Source organism: Gorilla gorilla, chromosome 17, assembly GCF_029281585.2.
Source record: "Gorilla gorilla gorilla isolate KB3781 chromosome 17, NHGRI_mGorGor1-v2.1_pri, whole genome shotgun sequence".
Taxonomy (NCBI): domain Eukaryota; kingdom Metazoa; phylum Chordata; class Mammalia; order Primates; family Hominidae; genus Gorilla; species Gorilla gorilla.
The window spans coordinates 55,026,354-55,039,658 of NC_073241.2; the positions used below are offsets into that span (position 1 = coordinate 55,026,354).

Sequence of the window (13,305 nt, forward strand, 5' to 3'; positions counted from 1 at the left end):
AGCCAGCAAGAAGGCATGGACAGTTGGAAAAAAGGGAAGGCATATTGTTTTTGTGGCAATGAACATGATCCTTGCCCATTGAAAGGCCTGAGAGAATTGCTTAACACCAGTCCCTAGAACAAGGATAGGCCAGGACAGGGTGATGTGCTCTTCCTCATGTTATAGATGGGGAGGAGGCCCATAGACATGTCTTATGTTAGAAATTAAAGCCTTGTATTTGTTTGCTAGGGCTTCCACAAGGTACCATAGACTGGATAGCTCAAAAAAATGAAATTTATTTTTTCACAATTCTAGAGCCTGGAAGTGTCAGATCAAGGTGTCCGCAGTGTTGGTTTCTTCTGAGGCTTCTCTTTGGCCTGCAGATGGCCACCCTCTTCTCCATATCTTCCCATGAGCTTCACTCTGTGTGTGACTATTTAGTAATCTCCTCTTCTTACATGAACATCAGTCATATTGAATTAGGACAACCCTAATGATCTCATCCTAACTTACTAGCCTCTTGAAAGACCCCATCTCCAAATACAGTCACACTCTGAGGTACTCTTGAGTTAGAACTTCAAGATATAAATTTAGGAGAGGACACAATTCAGCCCATAACAAGCCTAGATGTTGATGTTACTTATGTTTCATCTCTACTAAGTTTCCTCTTTCCTTATGCTTTTGCCACATTAGCCAAAAGCATTTTGACAAACTGGGTCCTCCCTGCTTGATACAGTAAGAACGTGTTAAAGAAGCCAATCAAGGATTTGATACTTCTTGGTTCTAAAATAGGCCTTCTAGTTTTATTTATGCAGTTACCAACTATCTTACACTATAAACTTCAGAGGCTTGTGTTGTATAGTTCAAGTTTAGCCATGTGACTTGCATAGGCCTTTAAAATGTAAATGAAAGTGAAGTGTGCCACTTCCAAGTAGAAGCATTCAGAGCCATTGCATGGTTCCACCGTGTTCTCCTTTCCTTTGGCCATAAGCCCTAAATGTTCCCAGATTGAGCACATATTTGAGCAAAATCAGCCTTTGTTGTTGTAAGCCACCAAGATTTTTGGAGTGGTTACCATAGCATGGTTTACCTGAAGCTGGGTGATACATCCTACATTCTTACCCCTGCACCTGAGCCTCCTGCTCATCTGTATTGTTGAACAATTCATCAGTTACTATAAATCCCACTAGCATGTCCCATATAGATCCATCTGCCCACCCTGGGAGGTGTCATGAGTTCTACTTGCTCAAATAAAACTCTGATTCCTTTTGTTCCTTAATCAGCAATCAGAAAAAAGCAATTTGACCAAACTGACACATAGGAAGGTGTGCAGAAACCTCTTCTGCCCAGATTGATATATAACTTTTCTATAGAAACCTCTAATTTTTTTATTTCAACAGGTTTTTGGGGAACAGGTGGTGTTTGGTTACATGGATAAGTTCCTTAGTGGTGATTTCTGAGATTTAGGTGCACTCATCACCTGAGCAGCATACACTGCACCCAGTGTGTAGTCTTTTATCCCTCACCCCCTCCTACCCTTTTCCCTGAGTCCCCACATTCCACTGTATGATTCCTATGCCTTTTGTCCTCACAGCTGAGCTCCCACTTATCAATGAGAACATACGTGATTTGGGAACCTCTGATTTAAAGAGAGATGTATTAATCCAAAGAAAAGACTCTCTAATAATGGGATTTCATAAAAGTTGTCTGGGGAACAGGAAGGACATTTCAGCATCTGTAACACTACTTTATGTACTTACAAATACCCCTCCCTGCCACAGTTAGAAAGAAAACATCAACATGTATATTCTAGTGATCATATTCAAGATACAATTTGAACTATATATACCTATAACTACTTACCATGTGCAGACACTGTGCAAGGATCTTTGCAAACATGATTCCATATAATCTCCTCAATGGCTCTATGCAACAGGTATGACTTTCCCCATACTGCAGATAAGTAAATAACTCTCTGGCTTCATACGGCTGGAGAGAGACAGATCCCTGCTCACAACCATGGTGCTATATAACAGTGACACCAATACACCTTTTATTCTCAGCATCTCGGGGAAAATAAAGCATTATTGTGGATTTTTGAGTTTTTTCCATCCCACTTTATGATCTATGCTTTAATTTTTTAATGATGTTTATGATAAAGGAGAGTAAATGGAGACAAGTATTTCCCATAAGAATGTCTTAGTCAATTCAAAATCCAAAGTTTATCTCTTCTGTTTCAAATACTTAGACATAATAGATGAGACAGAAAACATGACACAAGAAAAAAGAAAACAACAAGCCAGAAAGATGTATCAAGGCTCAAAGCAACTTAAAGGTCCCTGTGGATCAATGACACAGAAACCCACAGCAATAATGGGAAGGTTGGGGAGATGCTAAAACCACAGCCTATCAGATTCTGGTGGTCATTGAGCTCGCTCCAAAAAGGTAATAGGGACTAAAAGTGTTCCATGCCAGACGGACATCTAGAGCTAGGCTCACCACTTGAAACCAGAAACTGGAGGGTGTCTCTCTACTGTCCTAAAAGGAGACTTTTTTTTTTAATGCTACTGAATGAGGACTGAGGCTTCAGTTGTTAAAAAGTCAGGAGTCTAGCAAAGTGGGAGGAACCAAGTTGCCTTCTGGTTCTGTGAACAGATGAGCTGTATTTCTAATACTATCAAAAATACTGTACGATGATAAAACCTTGTTCTTAACTAGAGTGCCAGGGCCTGAGTGAAAGCAACTGTATCATCTCTAGGTAGAAAGAAGTGGGTACAAAGGGAGAGAACAAAGGGAGAGAGCAAAGGAAAAAACAATCTCCCTACTTAAGATGTGTTCATAAACCCAAATCCCAAAACACAAAGAAAACAAATGTTCACAAAGAGAGCCAAAAACAAATAAATTAGTTAAATAAACTCACTTCAAATGAGATCCATGTCATAAAACAGTCTAAGAAAGACTTTAAAATATGTGGTTAGGATGGTCAAAAATATAAATGAGCATCAACATCTAGAAAAACATAATAACAAATAATAAAACTAGATACTTATGAAAAATAATTAGGAGTTTTAGAATTTAAAAAATATAGAGAAAAAGAAAAAAATTAAGGGAATAAATTCTAGACTGGACTGAAGAGATTTAGTAAATTTGAGCAGTTCTGGCATGTATTCAATGGGAGTTGCAGCAAAAGATCATTGAAAAAAATGATGGTTGAGAATTTCCCAGAGATGAAGAAAGACATACATCCTTAGACTAAATGTGTGCTTCAAGTTCTGAGCAGGATAAAGAAGAATAAATCCATACCCAGTTTGAAAAAAATCTAAAAGCTGCCAAAAATGACAGATTACCTACAAAATAATAGCAATTAGGCTGGCAACAACACTTTCATTAGCAAAAATACAGGTCAAAAGACAACAGAATAACATTATCCAAGTGCTCAGGTAAGGAAATAGTAAATCTCAGATTTTCAGCTAAACATCTAATTAAGAGAGAGAAGGAAAAATGAAGACTTTTTGACATGTATAAAAATAAAAGAGTTTACCACTCACAGATGCTAATTGAAAGATGTATTAAAGACTATGTTCAGCATGAAGGAAAAGGGAAGCTGGCCTGAAGATAAATGTGGTTGATGCACAGCTCCACCATATCCAATGCCCCAGCCATAGGATAATTCTATTTTCCTATCCCTCTTGAAGTCATGCTTGGCGATATGACTTGCTTTGGCGAAGGAAATGTGAGCAAACATGATGGATAATTCTCTTGTATGGAAGCTTTAAGAGCCAGCATACCCTCTCCCCTCTGCCTCTGCTGATGCCGGCTGCTCCTTCAGGTGGCCTTCGGGATGCAGGAGCTGGCCAACCTGGAATGTAAACAAGAAATAAAACTGTATTGTTTCAGCCCCTGCTTTTAAAGTTGTTACTGCAGTATTATGACTAGGAATGACAATTATGCAAATTTGGAGAGATTACAGAAATTGATAAAATATGCTGGGAAATTAATTAAAAATCAATTAGAAAAATACTAATTTTTAATGAACTTCCAAATCTCTAGGCAATGATAGTACAGAATACGTTCAAAGGAGAATGTAAAAATACTCTGAAAGAAATACTGAATAATCTTAAGCTTTGTTTAAAAATGTACTGATAAAGGCCAGGCATGGTGGCTCACGCCTGTAATCTCAGCACTTTGGGAGGCCGAGGTGGGCAGATCACTGGAGGTCGGGAGTTTGAGACCGGCCTGGCCAACATGGCAAAACCTCATCTCTACTAAAAATGCAAAAATTAGCCGGGCGTAGTGGTGCGCGCCTGTAATCCCAACTACTCAGGAGCCTGAGGCAGAAGACTCTCTTGAACCCAGGAGGCAGAGGTTGCGGTGAGCTGAGATTGTACCACTGCACTCCAGCCTGGGCGACGAGCGAGACCCCATTTCAAAAAAATAATTAATTAATTAAAAATGTATACATAAGTATATGTGTTTAAAATTTAAGATACTCAACAGCAAAATGGAAAAGCAATCTAGTTTTCAAACCATATAGTGGGGAAAGGGGAATACTAACAACTCACCCAATTCATTGAAATTAGAACAAAGAGAAAAGAGGGGGAGAAAATGATGATAAACAGAAATCAGAAAAGAATATGGCAGAAATTGGTCCAAATGTAAAAATTACAATAAAATGAAAGGAGAAAAGTCACATATTAAAAGACCAATCAAACTGGACCAAACTGAATCTAACCACATTGAATTTTTTTAAATTCACCTATTTGCTGCACTGTAAAAAACATACCTAACACAAAGTCACACAAAAAGATATGGACAAAGGACACTAGAGAAATTGTTTTCAACTGAACTGTACTCTCCCCAAAATTCATATGTTGAAGTACCACCCCCGGTACTTCAGAGCATGACCTATTTGGTGATGGGGTCTGTAAAGAGGTAATTCAGTGAAAAATGAGGTCATTCAGTGGGCACTAATCCAATATGACTGGTGTCCTTATAAAAAGAGAAAATTAGGACACAGAGACACACAAAGGGAAGACCACATGAAGACACAGGGAGACAACAGACATCTGAAAGCCAAGGAGAGGCCTTGGGAGAAATCAACCCCGATGACTCAGACTTCCAGCCTCCAGGACTGTGAGAAAATAAATTTCTGTTGTCTAAGTCATCCATTCTGTGGTACTTTGTTCTGACATTCCTAGCAAACTAATACACTCATCCAAAAACATGCCAGTGGCAATATGAATATCAGACAAACAGAATTAAAATCAAAAAGAATTAATAGCATTACAATGAGATATCAACCATGAAAAAGGACCAGTCCCCTAAGACATAAGGCCATTCCCTCTTGAACCCTCTCCAGCCAATTAGTTCCTATCCCACCAAAAAAACATCACTACTTCACATTATCAAAAACTAATAGTCAGTTTCCAGTCTTCATCTAACACAGCCTTTTGCAGCATTGGGCGAAGTGGATGATACCCTCCTTCTAGAAAGCCTTTCCTCACTTTCCTTCTCAACACAGTACTCTCCTCACCTTCTCCCTCTCACTGGCTGCTCTGCCTTTCGCAGTCTTAAATACTAGCTAGAGGTGCCGGGCGCAGGCTTCTGATACCTTCTCTTTACACCCGAATGCTCAAGGCAGAGCAGAGGCTGCGGCTGTTTCCTTAGAACAGCTGCAGTGGTGGTGTGGGGGGATGTGGGAATAACTGTCCCCTGTGATACAGGGCAGAGCGAAGGCGGGACAGGGAGCAGACAGGGGACCAAGCAAACACACGGGCACAAAATCATGCACAGGCATCATAAGGCTGTACTGCAAAGGGACCTCTTCATTTTCATCCCCATATCTGATTCACTCAGGTCTTTCCCATCTCACTAAACGGCAATCCCATTCACTCAATAGCTCAGGCAAAAATCTTAGGAGCCACTCTTGATCCCTTTGTTGCTACACTCTCTGACATCCAGTTCATCAGCAAATCCAGTGGGCCAAGTATCCAAAATATATTCTGAATCCCCCCCACTTCTGACCATCACCTCTATAGTACAAGCCACTGCCCCCTTTCCTGCCTGGATGACTCCATTCGCCTCCTCACTGGTCCCCATCTCCCATCTTGTTTCATCCTGGTTCGTTCTCCACACAGCCGACAAATGGATCCATTCAAAATGAGAGTCATCCCCTGTCATCCTGATCTTCAAACACACTCATGGTGCTCTCTCAACATAACATCCCCCCTCCTCTGGTCCTTCCTTTCCATTGTCTCCCCTTGGAATGATCTTCCCCATACATCCACATGACTCATCTTGTTGCTTTGTCCAGTCCATCACCTGAGTGGCCTCCTGAGAGTGCCTTCTCTGGCCAGTCCTGTAGTGTGGCTCCCCGTCCAAGCCGACCATCTCTCCCCTCGCCCTGCTTTATCCTTCTGCACAGCACTGGTTGTGACATCTGATATTAGGTGAAATTTGCTTATTAGAAAATTTGTCTCTCCCACTAGGATAAGAGCTCCCTGAAAGTAGCAAGTTTCTTGGTCTTGTCCACTATGCCTGGAACAGTGCTGGACACATCATCGGTACTCAGTCAACATTTGTTGGTGGAACGAATACTTAGGTCAGTCAGTTTATCATGAAATTGTATGTATCTAATAGCAAGGAGGCATGAAGTCATTCTCTCTTAAAACCCCCGGAATCAGCAAGGCCTTGAAATGTTTAAGCAAAATCTGAGAGAATTCAAGAGAAACTCACAATCGTCAAGTTATATCCTTCTTTATATCAAGTGTGACAGATAAAGCAGATTTTTTTAAATAGTAAGAATGTAGCACATTTAAACAAATTAATGTTTGCTCCAAAATATACATGAAACCCTATATCCCCCAAATAGAGAATATATATCCTCTATATGTACACATTGATGAAAACTAATGATACACTAAATCAGAAAGGAAGCTCTAACACATTTCAGTGACTCTATATCATGATTCTATCCATCATTTCTAGCAAATTTCAATGAATCTATATCAAATATGGACCAATGAATACGGTCTACATTTCATGAATCTAGGCTATATTTTGTGAACATGACAAAATTAAAATCAAAGTCAACAATAAAAATAGAGGAAGTTAAGAAATACATATCTGGAAACCAAAAATTGGGCCTCTAAATATGCATGGGTTAAAAGAAAATTAGAACAGAAATTACTGTATTACATTTCAAAACTTGTGCTATGTATCTCAAGTATTACTTACAGTTAAATGTATGGCCTTCAATGAATTTGCTACAAAACAATTTTTAAAAAAATAATTAAGCATTCCAAACAAGAAATTAGAATAACAACAGAGTACATTATAATTGCATGAGGCAGGAAGAAAAATACAACAAAAGACACTTATGAAATAGAAACAAAGAATAGGAAGCATCTATAAAATAAAAGTTATCTTTGGAATAACAAGATGTTAAGTAATATTAACAAATAAAAAGGACAACACTACATACAGAAGAGGACAAAATCATTAGAAGTACTTTACATAACTTTGTGCCAATTAATGGATAATTTTGTATAAAAATAAATTTATCAACATTGAAGAAATAGAAAACCTAACTAAATTAATAAACTACACATTGAAAAAAAGTAGCAGCCAAATCTCCACCACTCCTAATTTTTCCCCTCAAAACAAGTGGCACGGTTTTACAGATGAGGCTTAACGAATCTTTAAGAAACCCATAATCCCCATCTTAAAAACTATTTTATAAAAGAGAAAGTGGGAAGACAAGCCAATTAAGTTTATACCATACACCCAAAGAGAACAAAGACAGTAGAAGCAAAGGTAGAAAAACAAAACAAAGCAAAGTAAAACCATATAGGAAAAAAATTGATACATTTGGTTCATTAAAATTAAAAGCTTTTCTACATCAAAAGATAGCATAAGCAAAATGAAAAATCTATCCCAGAAAAATAACTTCTGGGAGAAGTTATTTGCATATACAGTCTATATAAAACAAAAGAATATGTGAAAAACTTATAAAATCAGAAAAAAAGGACAAATTAATGCAACAAATGGACAAAGTATATACCCAAGCAATTCACAAAACCAGAATAGACAATAAGCTTTTAAAGAAAGGCTCAATCTCATTAGTAATCAAAGAAATGCAAAGTGAACCAACAATGAGATGCCAATTTATTCCCAACATATTGGCAAATCTAAAAGCCCCATAATACCTCCTGTTGAGAAGAATATTGAGAAAGGCTAAGCTCTCATATACGGTTGGTGAACCTATAAACTGGTTCCACAACTTTGGAGCACAATATGGCAATAATAAGTAAGGACAGCATGGTTAACAGCCTAAAAAGTCCAAATGTTGGTATATAATTCAGATAAATTCTCTGGCACATGTGACATGCTCATGAATGATTGTTGCAGCAATTTTTGTTGTAGCAGGGGAAAAAAATCAGAAACAACTTAAATGTTCATTAAGCACAAATTGGCTAAATAAATTGTAGTATTTTCACACAAAGGACTTTGTACAACAATCAAAATAAATGAATTAGAGCTGCAATTATCAACATGGATGAATCTCAAAAACAATAGGTTAAGCAAAAAAAAAGGTGGGGCTGGTTATAGAATATATACAATATATTATCAATATAAGACTGAAAACATACAAAGCAACACAATTTAATGTTTGTATATGGTGTATATGCAGTGATTCTGTTAGCATAAAAACATGCATAAGAATAACAATGTTGGCACTCAAGATAATGCTAACATCTGGAGAAGAGATTGTTATCAAGGAGATGTAATACACAGCAGGCTTTAACTATGTTGATGGATGAATGGATAGATGATAGATAGATAGATAGATAGATAGATAGATAGATAGATAGATAGATAGATAGATGATAGAGATAGTATTTTTATTCCCTTAAAAAAAGATCCACTAATTAAACTAAAGAGCTTCTGCACAGCAAAAGAAACTACCATCAGAGTGAACAGGCAACCTACAGAATGGGGGGAAATTTTTGCAACCTATTCATCTGACAAAGGGCTAATATCCAGAATCTACAAAGAACTCAAACAAATTTACAAGAAAAAAAACAAACAACCCCATCAAAAAGTGGACGAAGGATATGAACAGACACTTCTCAAAAGAAGACATTTATGCAGCCAAAAGACACATGAAAAAATGCTCATCATCACTGGCCATCAGAGAAATGCAAATCCAAACCACAATTAGATACCATCTCACACCAGTTAGAATGGCGATCATTAAAAAGTCAGGAAACAACAGGTGCTGGAGAGGATGTAGAGAAATAGGAACACTTTTACACTGTTGGTGGGACTGTAAACTAGTGCAACCATTGTGGAAGTCAGTGTGGCAATTCCTCAGGGATCTAGAACTAGAAATACCATTTGACCCAGCCATCCCATTACTGGGTATATACCCAAAGGATTATAAAACATGCTGCTATAAAGACACATGCACACATATGTTTGTTGTGGCACTATTCACAATAGCAAAGACTTGGAACCAACCCAAATGTCCAACAATGATAGACTGGATTAAGAAAATGTGGCACATATACACCATGGAATACTATGCAGCCATAAAAAAGGATGAGTTCATGTCCTTTGTAGGGACATGGATGAAGCTGGAAACCATCATTCTCAGCAAACTATCGCAAGGACAAAAAACCAAACACCGCATGTTCTCACTCATAGGTGGGAATTGAACAATGACAACACATGGACACAGGAAGGGGAACATCACACACCAGGGCCTGTTGTGGGGTGGGGGGAGGGGGGAGGGATAGCATTAGGAGATATACCTAATGTTAAATGATGAGTTAATGGGTGCAGCACACCAACATGGCACATGTATACATATGTAACAAACCTGCATGTTGTGCACATGTACCCTAAAACTTAAAGTATAATAAAAAAAAAAGAAATAAAAAAAGATCCAAAGCAAATAAGGCAAAATGTTAACATTCGTTAAAGTTCCATTGTATGTAAGTAGGTGTTTGTTACATTACTTATTCTCGATGATTTTTTTTCTGTATGTTTGCAGTATTTCATAATAAAAAATAAAAAACAAGGCAGGAGGCAGGAATACAGCGAAAGGAAGGACTAAAAGAAGAGAGGATGGGGGAGCAAATCAGGTTAGAATTATCTAGAAACTGGGGGAAGGAAAACAAATACGAGAAGGTAAAACAAAAAGGACGTGCCAGACAACGAAGGTGAGCAGAAAATGGACAAAAGAAAGCCGCCGCTGGCTAATGTCTGAGGGAATGAAGGCATGCCAATATCATTTCACCCTCTCTTCCACTGCTGATTCCACTAACTCAATGGCTCCCCAGGAGACAGGGCTGGTGGCAAGAGAATCCAGGGTTGCATTGATCCCACGAACATCACCTCTGCTCTCATTGCTCCCAGCAGCTGGATCTCTATTAGTGCGGAGCGCAGGGGGGCTGGGGAGAGGAAGCTTTATTTACCTGTCTCCACTTAGGCACAGTCTTGTCTGTGATTCCTGAAATCTAATGATGAGAAAGACATGTTAGCACTCCTAAGACTGCTTTTCCCTGCCATGGTAAATCGCTCCCTGAGCAACGTCAACTTTAGGAAACTATTGACCACTTAATTCTAGCAAGCAAAGCCATTTCTGCTTTCAGGAGAAATTGATGTGTATTTTGTTCATACAATATAAAGTGGAACTTACCATCTTTAGTCCCAAACATTCCCCATCTCTGTCTGTCCCTCTCCCCACTCAGGCACGGAAAGTGTGACGCCATCTTGGCCTCTCCTTCCTTACCCTCCACAATCAATAGTTATCACGTCCTCTCACCTGGGTCCCTACCAACTGCCTGCACAGTTGGTCTCCCTGCCTAAGGCTGCCCCCTTTAAAGAGAGTCCCCATTCCACCATCTGATAAAGGTTGTTATAGCCCAGCTCTGATTTTCTTACTCTTTGCTCAGGAAACACAAATGCTGCACCATTGTGTGAACGCGGAGCTCAAACTCTCCACTCCAGGACTGAAAGGAAGCCAGCTACGATCTGGTCCCTCATGTCCTGCAGCCGTTCTGCTCAGCTCATGCGATCATTAGGCACCCACACTGTCCCCACCAAATGGTCATCCTAAAACATTCCCTGCCATTTTCTACCCCTGAACATTTCCTTAAAATGTTCCCTCTGCTTTCTCTTTCCCCATCTCCACCTAGGGAAATCCAATCTAGCCTTCAGGAACCAGTTCGAATGCTGTCTACCCCAAGGCAGCTTCTCTAAAGCAAGGTCTACCCATCTCAGAACTGACATGTGCACCTCACTACTCTGTTAAAGACGCAGAATATTGTTTCCAATTCATTCCTACCTTCCCGTCATATCTAGCACTGTCCCTTACACATAACGGGTGCTCAACAATACTCCAATGAATGCATGTAAACATGCATTTATATATGTAATACCTATAACAACATGCATTTTTATAACAGATTTGATATAAACCTAACTTTAGCCCAAATGTTTGTTACCTAGTAGTCCCTCAATATGTAATTGTGAGAATTAGTGGATGACTGAGTAAACGAAGGGATGGATTTTCCTATACTCGCTTTGTAATTGAATGAGACCTCACAGGTCACTGTACATCATTGTTGGTTGCTCTATGTTCTTTCCTGAAGATCCTTAGGAACGCACTTCTAGGTCCTGAATGTAACAGATAAACATTAATTCAATTTAATATGGTTCTAAAGGGAAAATACAAATACAAGAACCTGTCTACATTATATAAATGCATTGCACTTTACATTGCAACGGACCATGTTAATCACATAATTTGATGTTCTTCTTCTTTTCATTGTTTACTGAACCCTCTTGTTTGAGTGATTCCTCTGCCTTTATTGAGAATACACTATTGAGAGCGGCCCCTGATGAATACTAGCCCATTTGATTATTTTTTTAAAATAGCACTCAATCACCCTTCTTAGCACTAATAGCACCTTTCTCTACAAATGACTGCCACAGGTTATTAGGTCACATTTTCTTGAAATATTCTATCTTTCATTTATAACTTTTAAATTTACCCAAATATTTCTAACAGTGAGTATCTTGAACAGCAAAAAAAAAAAATGTATTGTTATGTTACTCAATTCATTGTTGAAAGAAATTGGGAAAGCTTGTGGGAGTGGAAATTGATCGTGAAACCAACACATCCTCTGTGCCCTTCACAAACACCTCCTCCCAAAGGAGCCGTCACTATGCTGAGACTACCAGGGCCACCAGCACCCTCTTGCTTCTGCACATCTAACTGAGAAACGACCCTGCACAAATGGAACTCAATTTTTTACGTCAATCAACTGATATTACTTCCAATGTAATATTTTCACTCACACAGCATTAAATATATATATGCACTAAACCTTCAGTCAGCTTGAAAAGAAGCTAACAAAATTTCGCCATTTCAATAAGAGTGACTCAATTTAGGGGGCTTTGTTGTGTCTAGAGGCAAGATTTTTCTCTTGGGTTATTTCAATACCATGAGTGTCAATCAAAGAGCCACACTCTAAAGACCAAGAGAATATCAGATGAGATCCATCACCAGGCTGAATTTTGGCCTGTATTTGTAAATGATTTCCTCAGCTAGGTCATCAATCACAAAGTCATCTGCATGGAGAGGGTACTTCATTATTGTTCTATGGGGCTCCAATTAAGTGGGACATGACAAACAGTTATCACGTTGACAGCTCATCCAAGTATCAGCAATTACCACAACCCATGGCCATGAGAGGAGTGTGGGCCTCTCTGTTTCCCACTTAGGTGAAGGCTGACTGGAATGAAGTATTTCCTTCCAGCAGCCTTCTGAGCATCCGGCTTCTCACCAAGAAAGTGTCTCCTCATAAAACACTCATAGGCCCCCAATGCAACGTCTTGTGTACAATCATGAGTTTGCATCAATTTTAAATTCCTATACACATGCAGATTGACATTAGTGCAAAGACTTTCCATGCAAAAAAAGGATAATTATGTGTTTTTCTTCATTCCTAGAACTCTCAAGAAAACTTAAGCATTGCATCTGATTTTAGGTCCAAGCTCAGAATCGTAACCATGTTTCAGTATAGTATTTTGTACACTTGATCTGTGTATTTTTATATTTATACAAAAGTGTTTAGTCTCTACCATACCTAAGGAGTTGTATGACTGCATAGGAACGATAGGTGCTTTTAGCTCTTCAGGGAGGGCAACATAGTGGCATTTAAGCTGCCTTTGATTGACTAAGGTGATTTGATTTTCTCTAATAACTCACAAGAGCTGTTAGGAAAATTGGATGGTATTTATAAATTCTAATTT

The 13,305-nt window shown here is 38.8% G+C and overlaps 1 long non-coding RNA gene across 1 annotated transcript; it reads right to left on the reverse strand.

Moving 5' to 3' along the window:
• Positions 1-3,768: 3,768 nt before the first annotated feature.
• Positions 3,769-10,975, reverse strand: LOC129528326 (uncharacterized). The gene is made up of 3 exons (XR_008673568.2): positions 10,930-10,975; positions 10,461-10,502; positions 3,769-3,838 (listed from the first exon to the last, which is right to left on the reverse strand). It is a non-coding gene; the product is annotated as an uncharacterized lncRNA (long non-coding RNA).
• Positions 10,976-13,305: the final 2,330 nt, after the last annotated feature.